The sequence below is a fragment of the Acinonyx jubatus genome, chromosome B3, assembly GCF_027475565.1.
Source record: "Acinonyx jubatus isolate Ajub_Pintada_27869175 chromosome B3, VMU_Ajub_asm_v1.0, whole genome shotgun sequence".
NCBI lineage: Eukaryota > Metazoa > Chordata > Mammalia > Carnivora > Felidae > Acinonyx > Acinonyx jubatus.
The window spans coordinates 83,037,582-83,052,471 of record NC_069386.1 but is presented as its reverse complement, the minus strand read 5'-3'; the positions used below and the strand labels follow the sequence as shown (position 1 = coordinate 83,052,471).

The 14,890-nt window shown below is 49.5% G+C and overlaps 1 protein-coding gene across 1 annotated transcript in view; it reads left to right on the top strand.

The window, feature by feature from the left end:
- LOC128316022 (uncharacterized) overlaps positions 1–13,214 on the top strand; it is a 38,106-nt gene extending 24,892 nt beyond the window's left edge. Inside the window, exons 2-3 of the transcript XR_008299365.1 lie at positions 5,264–5,346; positions 9,403–13,214. The gene's annotated coding sequence lies outside the window, so the exon portion shown is untranslated. The remainder of the gene's footprint in view (positions 1–5,263; positions 5,347–9,402) is intronic.
- The last annotated feature ends 1,676 nt before the right edge of the window (positions 13,215–14,890 follow it).

Sequence of the window (14,890 nt, the reverse complement as noted above, 5' to 3'; positions counted from 1 at the left end):
GCTTGGGACTCTGCCTCTCCTTCTCTCTGCCCGTCCCCTGCTTGCACTCTGTCTCTTTCTCAAAATAAATAAATAAACATTAAAGATACATTATTTTGAAAGAGCACCAATATAATAAAATCAATTTGTTAGTCAAAAATACTTTAAAAAATGTAAAAGACAATGGCCAGGCCATATATCAGCATCTGTCAATGGACACATGGGCCATGTCCTTGCTCCCTGCCCCTGTCTCTTTACAAACTGACAAATGAAGGGTGCCTGGGTGGCTCAGTCAGTTGAGCATCTGATTCTTGATTTCGGCTCAGGTCGTGATCTCCTGGTTGGTGAATGAGAGCCCCACATCAAGCTCTGTGCTGACAGCTCACAGCCTGCTTGGGATTCTCTCTCTCCTCTCTCTGCCCCTCTCCCGCTGTGTGCGTGATCTCTTTCTCTCAAAATTAATTAGTTAATAAAAAAAAATGAAAGCTGATTTTCATCCCTATCAGTCTCCATTCATGGTAAATATAAATGAGTGAGTGAGTGGATGGACAAATGGTGTATTTGAAGGAAAAATAAACCAATGAGAAGAGGTGCTGGTGATGAGCTTGAAAGACAGTTTGGATATGTGGGAAAGCCTTTGACCCAAAGCTGAGGAGAGGATTTCCCTCAAGAGGTGGTACAGTGCCCATTGGGGTTTAGGACAGGAGAGTGATGTGACTCAGGCTTTAAGGAGATTTATCTCACTGAGGGGTAAGAGGACTGTAGGGAAGCTAGTAGTGTCAGTGTCACCATTTGGGGGCTCAAGGTGACATCTTCTTTGGGAGGGTCTGGAAAGAAAGGGAAGGAAGCCTGAGGGCCGGTAAAGAGAACTGGCAGGATCTGGTGGGTGCCTGGGTTGGGGGCCCAGGAGAGGGAGAGGTTGGAGATACGCTGGTCCCTTTGGCAGCTCCAGGGAAGCCAAGCAGTGGGGAGGAAACCTTTTCTGTCAGCATTAGAGTTATACTACCTGCCTCCCAAGAGTGGGGGTGATATTGAGATCATTCTTGAATCAAGACCTGTGTCTGAGGCTCGATGTCTCCCTTGTGCCCAGAACGGAGGATGCCAAGGCCACAGTACCACACTTCCTCTGATTCTGGCCCTGTTTCCGAGGTGAGGTTCTGTCCTCTACTTGAGTGGCTGATGGGAGGCATTGTATCCTTCGTTACAGTCCCTGAGACTTCTCCCAAGCAGGCGGACCCTGGGCAGAACATTAATCCAGACACGCTTTTATATCCCTTAGCACATTTCCAGGATACCTGGTGGATAACTTGTCAGCCACCTGAGACCATCATCTGTCTGTGCTGAATCCTCAGGGGCTGAGACAGCATAAGAACAGAAGATCCTAGATCATCTATCTTTGGCTCTTTACAGTCCTGCCTCGAATGTCAAAGTTCAGAATGAACTAGACATAAGGGAGAAGACAAACCATAAAGAAAGTGACTGCCCCTTCCATTCAGGCACACAGAAAGGCATGCTGGTAAGGAGGCCAAAAGGCCACAGACCGGAAGCTTCTGATTCTTGTCTGCAAGGCCAGTGCTGGGTAGATGGGATATTTATCAGTAAGAATACAGATCAAGTAGTCAGCAGCCTCTTCTAGTGTCGCATGGATGACTTATGACGCCTGTGAGCCGCAGGCTGCTCCTCACACAGGGGTCAAGTCCCTTGCCCGAAGCAGCCTTGGTTGTAAGAAGGCTGTCTCTGGAATCAAATGGCCATTTTCAAATTTTCAAATGAAACTTCTGAGTGATCCATGCCTGTTCCTGGTGGAGAGGACAGGGCTAGGCCATAGTATCAAAGACACTTTGGCAGCTCTGGCCATTTCCTTCATTCAGCACATATTTATGGAGCATCCCCTGGCTCTGTCTGCCTTCTAAAGTTCCAGCAGAGCCTGGGATCACTCTAGGGTGAGGGCTGATGCATTTCAAGTGCGTGCTCAGCTCTCCTTGGCCACGGGAACCCAGGGCCAGCAGCAAGTAGGTAGAAGCCAGGAGGGTTGTAGAGAATGGGGCTATGGCCAGTGGAATCCTTGGGACATGCATGGGGCAGGGGAGGCCCTTCAAGTCCTGGGCAGCAGGTTCCTCAAAAGCAAAACCACTTGAAACACATCATGTGGGACAGCTGAGGCCCCTATGGCCAGCCCCCAGCAGCCCAGGAGGTTTCTGTTGTGGAAAGCCCCGGCCAACAAGGGCAGCTGCTGGCCAGAGATGCCCAGAGATACATCTCCTGCCACACCCCTGCACAGTGCCCAGGATGGCTGCGAGCAAGGGGCTTGGGGCCAAGGAACAAGGAGGTGACTCTGGGGAGACAGCCACTCCGAGGGTTCCCTTGGGCTCCAGGACTCAGCCCTAAGCTCAAGCTCCCTCCCCCCCCCCCCCCCATCTTGGCTCTGTTCCCCTCTTCTGTTCTCAGCTCTTGTCTTTCCCCCAGTGGAGGCAGGCTGGGAGGCTCGACTGCCCTGGGTAGCTGCCAACAAGCTGTGGAAGGCAGGGGCTTGGCAAGCACACAGTGTCGCCTCTGTGGGAGCAGTGGAGCTAATTATACTCAGCTGGCGGCAGCAGTGGCCGGGAGTTTCCCAGCTCACTCGCCTCGCCTCCTTCTGTGTGGTAAACACTAAAGGGAGGTGTGGGGACAGAGGGTGGGGAGGTGTGGGCAGGAGCCCAAGTCAGGCCTTGAAGGGGAGCCAGGTGGGACAGCCCAGCCAGTGCTGGCTCCAGCTAGGAACCTGACTTAGAATCCTTGGATGTGGGGCCAGTGTGACACCCCCAGGGTTCAGGGTCCTATTGAAGGGGTCCAAGCCTCACCCAGCTGGGATCTGGTAGAACCAAAAGGGGATGGAATGCTTGGGGAAGGCCCAGAGAAGTGGCCTGGTGGAGAATGTACTGTGTCTGCCTTTCCTTTTCCTACAAATCTTGGGGACTTTCCTGGGGTCAAGGCTGCTGTGTACAACTGTGCAGGTGTGGGCTGAGGCATGAGTGGGGACTAACCCAGATGGTGCTGGGTTGTGTCCATCTGAATGATGGGTCACCTTTTTCCAAATCACACAAAGGCCTGGTGCTGGCTGGTATCTGGTGCCCACCAGGCCAGAGTCAGAGGAGGCTGTTCATCAGAGGCGAGCCCTGTACACTGGATATCTGCCGGCCTTGGGAGTCCTTGGGGTGATGCTTTCAGGTCTGCACATCTGACCTGGTGTGGTGGGTTGGTAAACTCTCGGCCCAGGAGGTGACCAGCAGGTTTGCAGAGTAGCCTGAGGCCTCTGGCTGAGAAAACCCAGATCCCTCTCCTCCTCCCCAGACCGGTTGCTTCCACATCCTTCCTGCCTGCGTTCTAGCTTTTGCCACTGTGGCAGAGTCACCTCTGAACCAATCAGACGTCATCGCAAGTGGCTTGGGTCACACAGAATCAGGATGAGGAGTGAGCCTGTGGAAGCCAAGGCCGGGAGTCAAGTACATTGGAGCAAGACCAATGATTTAATTTCATACCCATCATTACATAATGCACAAGAATGTTTAGATTTACGAAAACTAATCTCAAAGCCCTATTCACTCCTTCAGCAAACATTAACTGACCACCTCCTGGGTCTCACTCAGCATTGTTTCTGAACTCAGCAGGGAAGCGGTTGCACCATTCTAGTGGGTAAGACAGATGGACGAAAAGGCAAGAAAACAACAAGATAATTGCAAATTGCAAATAAGCCCCAGGGAGCAAATAGCATGCCACAGGGGAGAGCAATTGGCCTGTGTGAGTGTTGAAGGTGTAACTGAGCTGGTCCTGCTTCACTTTTTCTTTTTTTAATGTTTATTTATGTTTGAAAGAGAGAGAGAGAGAGAGAGAGACTGGGAGAGGGGCAGAGAGAAAGGGAGACGCAGATTCCAAAGCAGGATCCATGCTCCGAGCTGTCAGCCCAGAACCCAGCGTGGGGCTTAAACTCGCTAACCGAGAGATCATGACAAGAGCAGAAGTCGGATACTTAATCAACTGAGCCACCCAGGTGCCCCATGGTCCTGCTTCACTTCTGAAATAAGATCATAAGAAACCTACCCAAATCATTGGCAGATGTAAAACAAACCCTGAACTACCTCCAGACCAAATCCAGAAGAACCCTCTTCCCTGCACACCTACTCCAAGCTGCAGCTGCTCACAGAGGAGAGGCCCTCAGGGAGCCTTTGCTGACAAGAGGGCTCACAGACATGAGGGACGTGACCACAGACGTGAAAGACGTGCCACCTCACAGGCACCATGGGAGAGGGAGACATCAGGTCTCTGTCAGGGTGGTAGGAAGGATTCATAGAAAATGTGAGGGAGTCGAGGTTGGTTTTGAAAGATGAATTCAAATTTGCAGGCCCACAAGGGGGAGGCCTACCCGGCACAGAGGTGCAGAGCAGGGTCACAGGAATGTGCTGGAATGGGGTGCAGTGGGCACCCTGAGAGGAGAGGCCCAAGGCCTCCACCCGGAGGGTCAGAGAGCACCCAAGAAAAGGATGCATTCCCAGACCTCCATGGTCCCCCCCCTCCTCCTGCCACCTCTGAGGCTCCCACGGGGTTTTCCCAGGCCGTCAGCCTGGCCAGAATTCCATAGGGCAAGGTCCAGGCAGGGTGAGGAAGGGGGCAGGACTCTAGGGAGGGGCTCCTTCTCCTCAGGCCTGGCCACTCGTTTGTCTGTAGAAAGCACCAGGATACTGAGAGATGCTGCTCTTACTGAATGTCTGGCCATGAACACAGAAATTCAGGGAGGGAGGAGCTGGCTAGGGAAGAGGAAACAGGCTTTGTATAGAGGTACCCCTGGTCTGGGTCTGGCCTGAGTAGGAGGGGCAATGGTTCTCAAACTCGAGGGTGCAAAATTCACCTGGGGGCAGAGGGGACTGTTAGCATGAAGATTCCCTGAGCTTCTTCCCCTCCTTTGAGATCAGAATGTCTAGGGTGGGACCCGTGAATGTGCAGTTTTAACAAGTACCCAGGCAATACTGATGCAGGGAGCTGGTGGGTCCAGAGCCCTGGAAATTGGGCCTACATGGCACAGAAGTCACCAGGGAGGCTGGGAATTCGTGGCTCACTATGGGGCATGGCAGCTCCAGAGACCCCAAGACTTTTCCTTTGGTACATATCAGTACCCGCCTCCCCCCTCATTCCACCACAAGATCTCAGAAGGGGGGCTTCTTGCTGGCATTTCCACCTGCTCTATCTGTGCTCTGACACATAAATGAAAGCCCCCTCCTCCATATTCTCAATAATGTTTTTTTTCCACCAGAAAAACAGCCTGAACAAAGCAAACATGAGGATTTGTGGTGGCCTCGGTCTGGGACCTCAAAGATGAATGCATTTTACCTTCAGGTAAGTCCTTCCCCACCACCAGCACTCAGCTGATAGTGATGTTGTCAGTGGACAAAGATGAATATCCCACAAGAAAGGCTTAAAACCACCAAGCAGTAGAGAGAGCTCACAGCTGCTAAGAACCTGGTGGCATCAAAGCTTTACTTCTCTGCTCACCCCACAGCTGTTAGGTTACACATGCCACAGGCAGGGGTGAGTATCCTGGTTGGCAGGAGAGTCAGAGGGGTGGAGAGGCCCAAGGAGGACCTCAGGCAGGTCAAGGATGCTGCCCTCAACTGGCCACCCCTCTCCAGGGTCAGAGACTGACATGGTGGAGGCACATCGTGCTTACCTGGGAGCAGATGGGCCTTGTTTGCATAAATTTTAGGGCCTCAAGATTCTTACTCACCTGAAGCCCATTGTTTCCTAAATCCTGAACTGCAGCCCTGGGGAGATGAGCGCCTGGACTGTGGGGCTGACCTTAAGGCCCTTGCTTGGGGGGCTGGGCAGAATGAGGCCTATGTTACGACTTGCTAGACTTTGTGGGAGGCAGAGCTTTTGCCCTGATAATTCTCGTCCCTTCCCAGCTCTGATCCAAGCTGTAGCCTGTGGCTTTTCTCCCATGAGAGCTGCCAAACTGGGGGTTAAGAAGGGTTGCTCTGCCTGAATAGGAGATAGGTTCACAGGCTCAGCCCCAGAGCCCCAAACTCCTCCCTGACTTCTGGCTGGTGAGATCCACATCATTGACCACAATGAATAAATTTAGCTGCCTATTACCATCCAACACGAGCAAATTACACTTTGAAATTGTAAGGCAAGTTTACTTTGACTTGCTTCTTATTTGGCCTTATATCTCATTGGGTCTACACCCTAATTTGGAGGGCTCAGTGTGAAAATGGGACAGCTTCGCCTACCTTATTATTGTTAACCACCACTCCAGAAAGGCCATTTCAGAAAGCTGAGCCAACTCATCATACCTGTGTCTTCTATGGGCCTCAAGGAAGGCTCTGGGCTCCCTGTTGGAGGCGTCAGGATGCTGCAAGACTTGGAGTCGGGAGCTGGGCGAGAATAGGATGAACTGTGCTGGCTTTTGTAAGACAAGGCTGTGTGTTCTGGGCAACAGCTGCCTGTGGAAAGACTTGATGGCCATTGAATTCCAAACAGACCTGGCTTTGAATCATCGTCTACCACCTGTGTGTCCTTGGGCAAATCGCTAATCATTCTGAGCTTCAGAATCCCATCTGTCAAATAAGCATGACAACATCCACCTCATAGGATTGCTCTCAAGAGACAGTCGGTGGAGGTAGCGTTTACTTCAAGCACCAGTCTGAGGGCCTGGTACACAGTAGATGCTCAGTGAGTGTTCCTGCTACCTCACCTTAATTAGGAGCCAGAGCCCCTAGGATTCCATTCCTCTCCTGAGTAATCATGACCTGATCGCGAGAGGCAGCAGCTGCGAGAGGAGGAGGGTTGGCTGCCATGACTGCGCGGCCCTCACCAGGTCCTGGCCCTTACCCCTAGACGACGGGCGCTCTTGTGTGTCACTGCATGAGTCACGACCCAGGACTGTGGGACTTACAGGTGTTTGCTCACATGTCTCCACTTTCTGCTCTGGTCAGGACAATGCTTTTAAATTAAACAGAGATAAAGGCTAAACATGAACACAAACTTTATACAAACCATATATATATATTATATATAATTATATAATATATATAATATATATATAATTATATAATATATATAATATATATATAAAACTTTATTATATATATAATTTTTTTTAATGTTCTTTATTTTTCAAGAGACAGAGAGCGCAAGCAGGGGAGGGGCAGAGAGAGAGGGGGACAGAGAATCCGAAGCAGGTTCTGTACTGACTAGCCGATAGCAGAGAGCCGACGTGGGCCTGACCTCACGAATCGTGAGTTTGTGACCTGAGCCAAAATTGGATGCTCAACCGACTGAGCCACCCAGACGCCTCCCATTTTTATATACTAAACAGACAAAAAGGACCTCAGAACATCGGAGAGGTCTCTGGTTTGAGCTCTGTTCCCTTACACGCAAAGCCAAGGCTTTTGTCTGGTCCCCACGTGGCCCTGCTGTGAGTTCTTGGCCCCGTGGGTGTGGTCGCGGAGGGCAATGAGGAACACGGGCCTGTCTTGTCCTCCTTTCCTGGGTCTCTCAGAGACAGACATTGCAGCTGCCTGAGCAATCCCAGGAGCACATTTGCATTATTTGGTGGCAACAAGCAAATTTCCTGGAGGGGGTTTTTTGGAAGAGCTGGGAGCCTTCCAGAGTGAAAGCTGAAAGAAGCAAGAGAGCAGGAGGCCAGGAAGAAACAGGCCTGGGCAGAGGTAGAGGCTGTGGGGGAACACAGCCTTGGCCTGAACACTGGGCTGAGGGATATCTGGGGCGCTGAACCCCTCCTCCACCCTCCTGAGCTGCAGAGGGCGAAGCCAGGGCCCGAGCAGGCCCAGGCACTGCCTGAACCACCCATGCTGACCTGCAGGAAAGCTTGCCCAGCCCAGGCCTGTGTCAGTGGCTGGTGATGATCTATTTAAGGAGGAGCCGACAGGGCTGTAAGATGGAAAATCCCCATGGCGCTCCTACACGTGAGGCAGCACCCAGGGTGGGGGCTGGGCACCGTGCTCCACTCAGTCCCTGACTACAGGAGGCATGTGCCTGACTCCTGGGTTTGGCAGGGCGGCTGCCATCAGGGCGCCAGCAACTGAACAACTTCGAGGAGAAGGGAATAGAAACCTGGCCTTTGACCTTCCTCTTTATTCTTGTGTCCTGAGAAATGGCCTGACTCCAGGCTTAGTGTTCGTATGTGCTGGGTGGGATGCGGAGGCCATGAGGAAATGAGAGAAGGCAGACCCGTTTTCTGAATATAAAAAAGGTCCAATGACCACTCGAAATAGGCTGGGAATCTGAAAAAAAAACAGGTCATAGTGGTTTAAAGAAATCAAACAGCATTCCACAAGCATGTAAGTCACTATTAAAAGTCAGATGCAGACATTCTAAGCTGCCACCAATACTGATGAACATCAGGCTGTACTGGGCTTTGGGCCTCAAGGAAGAACACCCATGGGGCACCCGCTGTGTGGTGGCACCGTCACATAGTCTCTCCTTCAGTTCTTGCTTGGTAGGGGCCCTGTGAGCAGGAGGGTGTGCTTGATGAGTACAGAGCAACATAGAAACACTCCTGATCTCTCTGCCCTCTCAGTTACCCCCAAGAAGCCAGGCTCGAACAGACTGTCTCAAGGCCCTGGGAATGTAGGTGTTTTCCATCCAGTCAGTCTCTGGAGCAGAAACTTCATGTTCCCTGTACTCCAGGAAGATGAGAAGGATCTAGGTATCAGCGGATGTGTCCCCAGTGTGGGGAGGCTGTGTGGGGCCCAGCCAAGGGAAGAAGGAAGGAAGCCATGCAAGATAGGACTTCCCCACCTCAAGGCCTACAATCTGGCTCCAATCACCTGATAAGCAAGTTGGTTTGTTAGCTAACCTGTAGTTTTCTACAGGTGACAAAGCCACTAGGAGGTTGCAAAATCTCTCCCACACAAGCAGATTTCAAGAGGACATGCTTTTTCCACAGGGATATGAAGAGAAGGTGCACAAACCCTGGACGTTCTATAGAGGCTGACTAGCACGGCCCAAAACTACAGAGAGGAACTCAGTAGCACAGGAGGATTTCTCGTCTGTCCTCCCCATTCTTCTGGCCAGTTAGTGCTCCTCCACCTCTGCCCCTCCCTCCCTAAGTGGCCTTGACTCACACACTCTCTGGGTGAGGCACCTGCCCTCTGGCCTCCCTCCATCTGTTTTGCTCTCCTCCCCAGGCTACCCAGGGTGAGGAGCCCCTGGCCAGGCAGGCTCTAGGTACAGGCAGGAGCCTTACTGCTCTGTGCTGGGGTCCAGCTGAGCCAGGACCACCAGGGTTCTTGAGGATTCTGCAGGCCCTGAAGGTGTGGAGGTGGGAGGAGATCTGAGCCTGGGTTCCCCTCAGAGCTCCGGGAGACTGGACTCATGGAAGGGTCAGAAGCTGCTTGCTTCCTGATGCCATCTTGTGTGTTCTTCCAGGACAAGAAGGCTCTATCCAGGACAGGATTAGCCCCAAAGGCCGGGGACCCCCGTGGGGAAAACTTACAGCCTGTGGATGTCATGAGCAAGTGAGCAATGGAGGTTCCCAGGAAGGAATCCCTTCACCCAGAAAGAAGGGGGAAGCTGGCTGAGCCATGAGCCTTGTGCAAGTTACTGAGGCCACACCTGCTCAGCTCTGGCTTGCGAGAAAGGCTTTTTCACTATAGGCTGGCTTCTGCCCTGTCCACCCTACTACTTAGGTGAAAATTTCCCAGGAAATTGTAATTTGGAAGGTCAGAATGGTTTAGAAACTTGAAAGCATTTAAGAGCCATTCTGGAAGAGCTACACCATATTCTGTTGATAGTACCTACAGTTCTCAGCACTTTAAGTGCATTATGTCATTTAATACCCACAGCAACCCTTTGAGATGGATCCTATGATTATATCATTTTGCAGAAGAGAAAACTGAGGCTGTAAATTACTCAGCTGTGGATCAAGAATTCAATGAGCCTCTCTGTTGGAGAGTTGAAGTCCTTGGCACTTGAATCTAACAGAGAGAGCCTGGGGGTGTAAGTGCCCCTTTCCCCCACCTCTCTAGTCTGTCTCTGTCACCTGGGTCTCCTCAGGCTTCCTGAAATGGAACAAAGGCAGAACTGAGACTTCAGTGGTGGGTGTGTATGTAGCCAGCAGGCGCTGTTGGCATGGTGTTTTCAGCGGGATCCTCCTCACTCCCAGTTTCGCTGTTGTCTGATGTCGGGTTCTTGTAACCTCTGCATGGAAAGCCCCTCCCTCTAAGGCCATCAGCTCCCCCCCACCCCCACCCCACCACTTTGTGTAAAGGAGGCCTGGTACTGGGGTTTTTCAGAAATGTGAAATCAGCTGTGAGCAGCTGTGAGCGCCTGCAGCCCTTCCTGCTTCAGAAGAAACCATACAATACTCTGTTTTACAATGACGTTTGTTTTTTAAGAACACAGAGTAGAAGAAAAAAAAAAAACCCAGAAGGGATCTCCGTGTAGTTTGTGGCAGGAAAGGAACACACTAAGCATATGACAAATGAGAGTTGTTAGAGGCATCTTCTCACCCATCACAGGCAGGTTGCTGCTGGTCCCTGGGGGCCCCAACAAAGCCCATCTGGAAGACGGCCTGGAGGCTGATTTGGCACAAGGTGCCTCCATGCCCAGTGTGCTTCTGTGAAGGGTCCACTCCCTACCCTGCTGGATGGAGGCAGGATGCAAACATCTCGTGACAGCTCACTCGCAGGAGATGCTCTGAGAAAGAAGCAAGAGCCCAAATCCTTAGCACCTGGAGAGAATTAGGCTGCATCGCCTTGTTTATCACTGTGACCCCAGGCCCAAAACCTGGGTCCGACTTGTAGCAGGGGTCAAAAATATTTGCCGGTAAATCAGAAGAACTAAAGAGAACTTTCCTACATTAACAGGAAATGGTGCAATAACATGGCCCCTGCTCAGCAGCTCTCCTCCCCGGGGTCCCTCCTAAAGCACATGTTGTCGGGTGGTTGCTGGACACAGAGGCACAGAGAAGCTGGCAGCCTGCTCCAAGTCACTCCCCAAGTCTTTCCAGCCATTCTATTAGGATCAATGAGCTACTTTTTTGGAGGGGGTGATTTTGTCCCATCGTGTCCATCCAAAACCTAGAGCCATCCCAGAAGCACACTGGGCATGGAGGCACCTTGTGTCACCATTACTTAAGAAGTGCCTTGGGGCGCCTGGGTGGCTCAGTGTGTGAAGTGTCCGACTCTTGGCTTTGGCTCAGGTCATGATCTCATGGTTTGTGGGTTCGAGCCCCACGTCGGACTCTGCACTGACAGCATGGAACCTGCTTGGGATTCTCTTTCTCTCTTTCTCTCTGCTCGTCCCCATCTCCGCATTCTGTTTCTCTCTCAAAAAATAGGCAAACATTAAAAAAAAATCTTTAAAAAAGAAATGCCAGCATGGCCATCCTCACAGAAGCTTTCTTGCCTTCCCTTTTGGTGAGAACTTACATAAGCTCCCTGAAACTTGTGCTCACCAGGCCCCTGGAGGCTGCCCAAGGAGTCTGGCCCTAGCTATACTGACCCAGGCAAACGTAGCTCTGATGGTGGTTATCAACTAGAGAGCTAGGACCCATTGATAACTGAGGTTCTGCCTTTATCCCTGGAAAACCCCAGCGAGGCTGGGCACTCTGTGGCTGTTCGCTGGGGCTCCCCCCAATTCATCCCTACTCTGCCCAGGGAAACCAGGTCTTTCCTGTTCTTCTTCTGCTTCTCCTTTTCATCTTCATTCCAGTCCCCAGTAGAGCCTTAATCACTGTAGCTCTTGGTAAAACCTACATGACTGGGTTAACTCTGAGGTTTGCAGGTCAACTTGTGCAGTTAGGCCAGATGCTGATTTCTGTGTGAAAGATGTCTAATGCAGACAGTCTTCTTGTGGTAACCTCTCAGAAGGGGCATGAAGAGCATCACCAAAGTTTCTGCAACACCACTTGTCTTATGGGACAATGGCACATTCCCTTCTCCTAAATGTGTATTTCCCTGTATTCCCTTCACGTCCCTCTGGATCTTGAGCCCTTGCAAGGGGAACCCCAGGATACAGTTGCTGCAAGCTGGGCTGCTGAGAAGGGTTAATTATTGTTAGACATTTGCATTTTTTGTCCCCTTGACTGACTTTAGGACTCAAGGATGAGGTCAGAAAGGCACAAATGACATTAACCTAATGTACAGGGGTCACATCCTGGACACCCACTTGACTCTTCAGCACCCCAGAAGCTTCCCACTTACCAAAAAAGGAGTAAAGGGGAGATAAGCCCCAAATACACTTCACTATGATCACGCCACCATTAATTACCTCTTACAATATTTCCTAACCAGCAGCAAACACCAGAACTACTGGGGAGCACCTCAAAATACATGTCCAGAGCAGCATCCTGGGAACCTCTGAGTGATTGATCAAGATTAGAAGCCAGGTTCGTGTTCTTCACAAGAGTTCCCCTGGTGGTTCTGATGTGAAACCCTGGCTAAGAACACTAAGTCAGACATTTCAGTTTAAAAATCTTCACTGCTTACCCTCATGAGATGTGGGCATAGAAAAGTGGTATTACAGAGAATTTGAAACCACACTGAGCTCAGTGACTTCCTTCTTGGTAGAGAGGTCAGTGGGCAAAATAGTGCTTTTCGCTACCCAGGAGGCTCTTTTTCAGTCAGAAGCACCTGATGCTTTCTCTAAAGCTAAGGTGAGGCAGGTTCCCAGGGCTAGAGGTGAGGTCTAATGGATAACCCACAAGCACGGTGAGATTGTGCACCAGGGAACTTTGTAGGTTCCCCAACGTGTGCTGTGTGTGGCACTGATGATTTGGCCCGGGAAATGTAAACACTTCATGCATACTCAGAGTTTGGGCCACCTGGGTTAGGGATTGTCTGTGCTCTGAACTGGGGAAAGCAAGCACCCATGGAGAGTTTGAACAAGGGGTCTTGACCAACACATGACTAGCTGAGCAAGGCTCCTCTCCAGTTAATGCTTCCCTCCAGGTAGGCTGTGCAAACACTTCAAAAATGGGTAAGACCCTCCATACCTTCACTTTTGGTATTTCACCAGGAAAATGTGGGCTTAAATTTGCTCATTAAAAAACTGAAAATTTCCATCAGGTTTTCAAAATCCATGCTTTTCAGTATAGGTTTTTAGAATTCAGAACTTAATTTTTGCCTCGTCGTATAAGTAATACATAATCCATTTAAAAATTTGGAAAATACATTAAGGTATAAGAAATGAGAAAAATTATTCATAACTGATATGAACACTTTGGATTATCTCTTGAAATTTTCTCCAAGCATTTAAAAAATTAATAGACTTTATTTTTTAGAACAGTTTTAAGTTTACAGAAAGATTGAGTGGGTTGTACGGAGAATTCCCATATAACTCCCCTCTGCACCCACACACATACCTGTTTTCCCTATTATGAATACCTTGCATTAGTGTAGCACATTTATTTGATACATTATTATGAAGTAATATTGATACATTAACTAATGAACCAATGAACTAATATTGATACATTATTATGAACCAAAGTCCATGGTTTATATAGATATTCACCCTTTGTGTTGTACATCTCTATGGGTTTTGAAAAATGCAGAATGTTGTGCATCCACCAGTACTGTATCAAACAATAGTTTGACCACCTTAAACCTGTGCTTCTCTAGTCGCTGATCCCTACCATCCTCCACTTTCCTTCACCCGTTCCAAATACCCAGTAATCATTGATTTTTTACTGTCACTATAGTTTTGCTTTTCCAGAATGTCATACAGTTGGAAGCTTAGTCTTTCCAGACTGGCTTCTTTCACTTAAAATGTTCACTTACAGGTTCTCGATGTCTTTTCATAACTTGATAGCACATTTCTTTTTAGAGCTGAATAATATTCCATTGTCTGGATGTACCACAGTTTGTTTTCCAATCATTTATTGAAGGACATCTTGCTTGCTTCTAGTTTGGGGCAATTATGAATAAAGCTGCTAAAAACATTTGGGGTTTTTTGTTTGTCTTTAAAGTTTATTTATTTATTTTGAGGGAGTGTGAGTGGGGGAGGGACAGAGAGAGAAGGGGAGAGAGAATCCATCCCAAGCAGGGTCTGTGCTGTCAGCACAGAGCCCGATGCGGGGCTCAATCCCACTAACTGTGAGGTCATGACCTGAGCTGAAATCAAGAGTGGGACGCTTAACTGACTGAGCCACCCAGGCACCCCTAAAAACATTTGTGTGTAGGTTTTTGTGTGGGCATAAGCTAGATCTTACAGCAAGATGGTATCAAACTGCCATCCAGAGTCATTCTCACCAGTTTCTGCTGCTTTTTATCTCCACCAGAATTTCATATAGTCAATTTGTTTTAAACCATCCTAATAGATGTGTAGTGATATCACATTATTGTTCTAATTTGCAACTCCTGATGACCTACAGTGTTGGCTCCATGCTGACAGCAAAGAGCCGGATGCAGGGCTCGAACTCACAAACTGTGAGACCGTGACCCAAATCAAAGTTGGTCCTCAGCCAACTGAACCACCCAGGCACCTCTGCCAGTTTTTGAACTGGACATTGTCTTACTGTTGAGTTTTAAGAATTATATATTTTTGATATCAGTTCTTTATCAGATATGAGTGTGCAGATTTTCTCCCAGCCCGTGGCTTGTCTTTTCCTTTTTTTTTTTTTTTTAACGTTTATTTATTTTTGAGACAGAGAGAGACAGAGCATGAATGGAGGAGGGTCAGAGAGAGGGAGACACAGAATCTGAAACAGGCTCCAGGCTCTGAGCTGTCAGCACAGAGCCCGACATGGGGCTCGAAATCACGGACCCTGAGATCATGACCTGAGCCGAAGTCGGCCGCTTAACCGACTGAGCCACCCAGGCGCCCCAGTCTTTTCATTCTCTTAAGTGTCTTCACAGAGCAGAAAAAGTTGTTTATCAGCTTTTTCTTTCATGAATATGCTTTTGGTGGTATA